Source organism: Anomalospiza imberbis, chromosome 7 (assembly GCF_031753505.1).
Source record: "Anomalospiza imberbis isolate Cuckoo-Finch-1a 21T00152 chromosome 7, ASM3175350v1, whole genome shotgun sequence".
Taxonomy (NCBI): domain Eukaryota; kingdom Metazoa; phylum Chordata; class Aves; order Passeriformes; family Viduidae; genus Anomalospiza; species Anomalospiza imberbis.
This window is the reverse complement of record NC_089687.1, coordinates 7,662,684-7,670,470: the sequence shown is the minus strand read 5'-3', so window position 1 is coordinate 7,670,470 and position 7,787 is coordinate 7,662,684.

Below are 7,787 nucleotides of genomic sequence, written 5' to 3'. Positions count from 1 at the left end.
AATGCCATCCTCAGCAGCACCACCCTCAGCAGCACCACCCTCAGCAGTGCTACCCTCAGCAATGGCACCCTCAGCAGCACCACCCTCAGCAGTGCTACCCTCAGCAGCACCACCCTCAGCAGCACCACCCTCAGCAGTGCTACCCTCAGCAGCACCACCCTCAGCAGCACCACCCTCAGCAGCACCACCCTCAGCAGTGCTACCCTCAGCAGCACCACCCTCAGCAGCGCCACCCTCAGCAATGGCACCCTCAGCCCTGCCACCGGAACCCCTGGGAAATGGCATTTCAGGAAGCCAGAGTGTGCTTTTGTGGTGAAACCCTGAGGAGCACATCCCTTGTAGCGCTTCGGTTGCCTGGAGATCTTTCCTCACATCAACAACCCTGGCAGATTTTTAGGGAATTCAATGCTGTTAAGTAATGCATTTCTGAGATCAGGGGCAAGAAACAGTTTGTGCCACAAACTGGCCAAGTTTAATCAGAACTATTCATCAGAGACAGCTATGGCCAGGGAGGCTGAATTATTTCTCTCTAAACATCTTGAGCTCAGATCAGGACTTTTGCCTGATCACAGAGCAGGGCTGATTTCCAGGCAAACCTTGCCAGATCTGCCACAAGGCAGATTTCCTCTGAAAAGGAATGCTTTCTCCAAGTCTCGTCAGCTTTTCCAAGACTTTTTAATTTCTGCCCTATACTCTGGAAAATGTCCTTCCAGCACTGCAAATTAGAAAGTCCCACAAGTGCTGAATGGATTTGGGCTCCAACAGCTTCCAAATTCTTGCTGCAGAAGTGGAACTGAGGATAAAAATCAGTGTCCTTTATTTGGGTGTTTGGATCTTTTCCTCAAATTTCCGGTTGAAAGTTTGCACTTGGAATTGAAACCACATATCAAACCCACACAAGCAGAAAAAACCCTGGCAAATGTCTGCCTAATCTGTCCTTTAAACCTCAGCAATGGAAATCCTACAGCCTTTTTCACTGTGGTTCAAAAGAGAACATGGAAGAAGAAAATCCCTGCCTATGGCTCCTTCACCAAGGGACAGTGGCAGATTGGCTGGTTCCCATTTTGAGAAGTGTTGATTTGGGCTGTGTTTTAGCACACCATGATGTGTTTTGAGAAACCTCATAGAATCAGAGTGTCCTTGTGCTTAGCTAGCCCAGAACTACAAACATCTTATAATGCCTAAGTCCTGCTTGCTGCAATTTAAGTCTAGTACTTCTTCCTTTACCTGTCATAGTCATGGAAACAGTTTCTTTCTCTGCACATTTTTTTAGCTATATTTTAGGCCTGAGGTGTTTCAATAATCCTCTTCTCTTCAGGACACAGCTACAGCCCCTCACTCTTTGCTCATATATCTCACTTTTTGTGACCCTGTACTCTCTGGGACCAGGTCCACTTCATGTTATTGAGAACAGTGCCATGAACACCAGAGACCTTTCCTGGAGTGCTGTACACACATCACTTCAAACATTTCAAATGCCACACTGCTCCTTAAATATTTGTACTGGGGGGGAGGAGATGTGCAGGAGTGTAATGTTCATGATTTTTCTGATAGCTGGAGGATAATTGTGTGTGACTCAAAGGTCCTTTTTATAAACATCATTTGTCACCGGTGTTCCACTTTCTATAGCAATTCATTTTAGAATTTCAGGTCACTAAAAAGCTGACAGTTCAACTTCCTACCTAATCTCCACAGCACAATAATTTGCTTTCAAATTCCTTCATAAACAATAAAGCCTTTGGAATACCTTTCATTTGTAGATTCATTTTCCATGTGGAAATCTTACCAATTATTGGAGAGAACCAGAATGTGCTCTCTTTATTACCTTTTGCCGTTTCACCTCCATAAGAACACTTTCATTATTATGATTATAAAAAAGTGCCTTTCACTATCCTTTTCTCAGGAAATCCCCTGTGCTGATCAGGTCAAAGCCACACAATTCTTTTTCCCTGCTTTCTCTGCTTCTGTGTCCTAAGTTGTATCCAATTTTTTTCTGGAAGCTCTGCCTGTGTCCCTGGGCAGTCTGTTCCCTCCCATAAAGTGTCTCATCAGGTGCCTTCCCTTCAGATGAGGTTATTTGCTGTTGTTGAGGTCTCAGCCATGTGATGATTACCTTGGCCCCCATAAGTGGCATCCTCATCCTTCATTTCTTTCACTTCCAGCCAGGGACTTTAAATGGTTTTATTGCTCATCACTTTCTGGACCTCAAAGTACTTATACAGCTCCCTCCTTCCCCGTGCTGTACCTTGACAGGTTCACATCACCACTCCTCTTCCTGTCATGTCTTTTTTCAAGGATCAGCTTCTCACTCACAAATCTCATTTACTATTTATCAACTTTACAACCTAAGATACTCTTCCCATCATTTATATTTTAGGCCATATTTTGATTTTCACATCACCTTTTTTCCACAGGTTGAACCACTCTGCTCTAGATAATTGATGGAAGGGGGCAGGTTCTCATAAATATGTTGTTTTAGCAAAATGCAAATAATCACAGTGGTTTGTAACCAGAAGAACTTACTTTAATACTTCTTGGCTTTTGAATGTTGGTGGAGCAAGAATAGAAAACACATATATGTATAGAAAAAGATTAGTGTGCATGTATAGACAGAGATAAACAGAAATATAAACTTACAGATTCAAAAATTTGTTCATCATCAGTCTCCATACTGTTCTTTTCCTTTGGCTTTATTACAGATGAACTTTCTTTACATCAAAGTCTACCTTCCAGGAAGCATGTGTTCATAATTTATTAGTTTCAGAAAACAAAATCCAAAAATACTGCAAAATGTCATGTGCTTATCCCATAGCAGTTATTTTAAATACATAAAAACAGATGCTGCTGACCTTGTGGCAGCAGAACGCCCACTCAATGATGTTACATTTTTGCTCAGGCAAGAATAGCAGATTTCAATCCACAATGGTATTTGGTTTGATTTTTAGCGATTGTTTTCTGCAGAGTTTTACAATGAAGATGATTTCCACAATGCAAAGCCATGCAAACATTGTAATCAACTTGCAGGGGGACACATCTCAATCACAGAAAATGTTTAACTAAAACTAAGAAAGCATCGTGCAGTGCCAAGAGCATTGTATGTTTTAAGGGAAGTGGGACAAAGAAGAAAGGTAAAAAACAGAAATTCCTTTTTAAGCTGCTGTAACACCTTCTTCATTTTGACTGCATAGCAAATAGTTTCAGAAAACATGTTTTGTAATTGTAAAATTTATTCTTATGCTATGGCTGACCCCTGATGCTGTAAATAGAAAGTCTCATATGCTGCTGAAACCTCCTACACACTGGCGACTACTTGGATCAAATAACCCAAAAGCCAATGCTCAGTGCTGCTAATGGGGCTCTGCATGACTGAGACTCTGCAGGAGCCCAAAAGCCTGAAGAGCTGCTCCCCAGCTCTGCAGAGCACTTGCACACAGGTCCCCCGGCCACTCAGCTAGAACTGCTGCTACACCTCACTTGGTTCAAAAAAAAAAAGAGCTCACATGGCTTTCCTTGAAAGTCACATGAATTACCAGGGTGAGATCTGTAAACACTACAGGATTTGCAGGACCAAGATGAGATCTGTAATTGCTACAGGAGTCAGCCAGATTGAACAGCTGAGAATATCCAGATATTTGAATATGAGGACATTTCTCTCATCCTTTGATAGGAAATCTCTCTGCTTGGTAAATGCAGGCGTTACGTTGGGGCTTGGCAAACTCTTTGTGTCCAGGCCAGCACCAGGGAACAGAAAGAAAATCCTGGCAAGGACTAGAAGGCAGCATCAGCTCAAGCCACATTTGAGGAGTTAATGAACTCCAGTAGTGAAGCTCTTAAAGGAATGAATATCCCCAAATTAATAAAATTTTTCATTTCATTAGGAAGTGAATACTCTTTCTTTTTACTCTACATCACTGAAACCATAAAGACAGTCCCTATGGAAATGGAAGGCTCATCTGAAAAACTGATTTCATCTTTATCCATTATCTTTCTAAATGCAGCATCTTAGTGCCTGTGCTTTGAGTGTTCTCCAGAGAGCCAAAGGGATTTCTTAATGGACTCTGTGCCAGGCTCTGTGTAGCTTCACCTAACAATATAAATGTAGCAATTCTACTGAGGAATGATTGTCAGTTATAGCCTTGTATGTGGGAATCTCTCTTTTTTAGTGCGTTTGTGTGCGTTTCCTGCCAGAGAGAATTTCAGTCCAAATTTCTGTGCAATATTTAAAACATAATTGTGTTTAACAAACCCAGCAAAAAGTGGCAAGCAATGAAACAGTGAGGAAAAGCCCAGACTTGTTTCCAAACAATTCCTGGGCTAGCTGCGCCAGGCCACTTTCGAGAACTGTGCTCCAGGATGTGTCCAGGAGGATGGGATGCCATGGGGAGCCACAGAGCAGCTGCAGGAGGTGTGTATACCTTGCAGGGTTGGAAGGGATCTGTGGCGATCCCTCAGTCTAACCCACACCTGCCCAAGCAGGGGCACCTGGAGCAGGGGACACAGGAACATGTCCAGTTGGGTTTGAAATGTTCCCAAACAGGGAGACTCCACACCCTCCCCGGGCAGCAGTTCCAGTGCTCTGCCATCTTCAATGTAAAGTTCTTCCTCATGGTGAGGTGAAACTTCTTGTCCATTGCTTCTCATCCTGTCCCTGGCACCACTGAAAGGATTCTGGCACCATTTTATTCAGCTGAAGATGTCCACTCTGGGCCGAAGACAACTGGTCACAATTTGAAACACTGGGAGACTGTTAATCAGCTGCTTCATTTGGTAATTTTTTCCCAGTAATTAATCATCGTCAATGCTAAAAACTGTGCTGGATTTCTCATTTGAATGTATTTGGCTTCAGCTTTCTGAAGCTGAAAGCCTATCCCTTCTTATTCCTTCTTGTTATACCTTTCTTTAACCTGAGCCACTTAATTGTATAAACCACTACTCTTTCCCTGTGGATTTCCAGGGTAATCAAGTTATCTCTCCATTTCCTTTTTGATAATTTAAAAAATTTAAACTCCTTAATGTTGCCACTTTCAGATAGAGCCTAACAAACTCTGCAGACTGAAATTCTATGTACAGCTTTTTTTTTCTTCTATATCCCCAGTAGTGTTCTTCAACATCCTTTTTAAAATATCAGTCTCATTAAAATCAGATTAAAATGCATTTTGCCCAAATAAGCCCTGCCTCCCAAGTGATCTGCATGACTTTAATAAGATTTCCCCTTCCTCATGTTAGTTCTTGCTTTGTACCAGCCATAGGTTTACAATCCATGTTGTCATATTTGCTTTGGTGGAGTGCAGTAGTGTTGGGGGGGGTCCTCCCTGACCCCAGAGCCACCTGGGGCAGGTGGCAGCTCCTGTAATGTTGCACTCTCACCAGATCTCAGCGTTTTTCCCAGTCTGATTCTACCAAGTGCAGACCTGTCCCTCCCATGGCAGTGAGCTGGGCTGTCCCTGACCCGCAGGGTGCAGCTGGCTGGTCCAGGGGAGCTGTGCCCCTGCACGCCTCTGGATCAGCTCCAGCCATCCCTCCTCTCTCAAGAGTGTAGTGCAATGTCTTTACACCCCTCTACATTTCTTAAGGCTTTTTCTCTGCAGGCAGCATGATAAGTAAAACAAGCAAGGCAGGCAACGCAGGGTTTTGCTGATGTCTGGTGCAGTCAGAGCTCCCACTGCTGTGTTCCAACACCCATTTGCCCATGGGGAGGTGTGAAATGAGCAATTGTGAAGCTGAGACCGACTTCAGCTGTTCAACATTTTAGAAATCTCCCTTTTTGAACCACCATATGTGCCATATTTTTTCACCACAGAACTTCTACATGTGCCTTTTTTTCTTTCCAGTAGTACTGGTATGACCAGACTGTTCAAGACAATAAAGCTTGTAAAATATTTCTTTGATTAATTCTAGTAGTTTAAATAACATTATTCTTTAGAACCAGGTGCTGTTTGCAGGAGGGGTGGCAGCAAAACACTGCTCTCTGCCACCTGGCTTTCACTCCCACCACCTCATGCAGTCCCTCCCACTGCACCAGAGCTGTGGGCTTTGCAGACCCAGTGATGGCCATGGCCACACTGGACTTCACATGGCCTGACCTTCTAGACTTCAACTCCATAAAAGTGATGTGTATTCCATGCCCTGATGTCTGTGGGTCTGCAGACACAATCCCACCGTGGTTGGTATTTATAATTCAATGGAATTTTGATTGTCTCGGGGGGAATTAAGGAAAACGGGGTTACAATAAAAGATCTGTTCGTATTTTCAAAATGTGCCTTGTGAAATCCCTCACAACATTCACGTTAATGCATTCCTCGAGTCAGGAGTGAGTAATGTGATTTAGCTTCTACATTTTATGGGATCTGCAGCTGTAGAATTAGAAAACAGAGGCAAAATAAATAATAAAAATAAAACAAGTGCCAGAGAGACACAATTGCCATTCTAAGCAGAAGACAGCTATTGTAAATGGGAGCGTCAGGTAGAGCCTGCTGGGCTTCCTTAGGGAAATAACAGGACAGCATCTTTCCATCACGGAACTCATCTGGGAAACAGCCTCTGTAGGAAGTTCTCTACAGCTCCTCGTTTCTCATGTTGTCTCATGTTAGGTCAGCCATTACTCAGGGACCTGCCACCGATTATAATCTGGCAAATAAAGGTTTGTATGTGCCCAGAACAGGGAGCAGATAGAGCAAGAGTGAAAATGGGCAGCGGTGGCTGGTTTCTGGTTTGGGTATTTTGGAGCAAGCCCTGCCAGATGTTGGGTTTATCCCTGCCCTGGGCTGGCCGCTGTCATCGCTGTCATCGCTGTCATCGCTGTCATCGCTGTCATCGCTGTCATCGCTGTCATCGCTGTGCGGGCAGAGCAGCGGGCGCGGCTCCATCTCTCCCCCGGCCGGAGCACAGCACCGGGGGATGCACCAAGAGCCAGCCCAGACCGAGCAATGTTAAAGCACATCTCTGTAGTACCCTGCAGCATTAACACATTTTAACTCTCTTCCTTCCCTTCCCTCCCCCTCCAACCACCCATCTGCAATGATTTTCCCTTTCTATTTGCTAATGAAGTCGAAGCACCCGGGAGCAGCAGCTTTGATGCCGGACGGGACGCCCCTCCCTGGAGTGCTGGGTGTGTGACACAGCAGGGGGAGCGCTGGATGTCGGGTTGGTCTTTCTGCGAGGTACCTGTGCAGCGAACTTGCCATCCTTGTCTAGACAGATAATACATTTCCTTTTCCCTATCACTTTGCAATGCAAGTCTGAACATTCTTAGTCTTTCAAATATGAATGAAACATTTTTTTTAACAGTTTGCAAACGTCTTTCTGACTTTATTCCTTTTCTCCTCTGTCTGGTACTCACTGGAATCGATTTTTAATTGAAATCACTCCACCTCTAGGTCAGCCTGAAAGGTGCAACCATTACATTTCTGTCTTCTCAAGTTTGGAACATATTTTTCATTTTGCAGCTATAGAAATTAGCTCTCTTTGCTTCCAAAAGAGCAGCGGTTACAAGAAATGCACAACTTGAGCAGCCAAAAAACAAAAAGTGGCAATAAGCAAAGTCCTGGCAGAAAGCCTGGGGAGTGCACAGGTGCCCCACTGCTGTGTTTTGGGGCAGCTTGTTTGTTCATAGCTAATTGGGCCAAAACTCAGGGAGCTCCCTGGGACTGGGGAAGATATCTGGGATGAGGGGGAAACATCTGTAAAGGTGCAGCCACATAGCAGAGACACCAATTTGCTGTGATTTCCCTTTGGATCAGATCCACACTTCAATGTGTTTTGACAGGTACCACTTCAGGGGTTTTTAA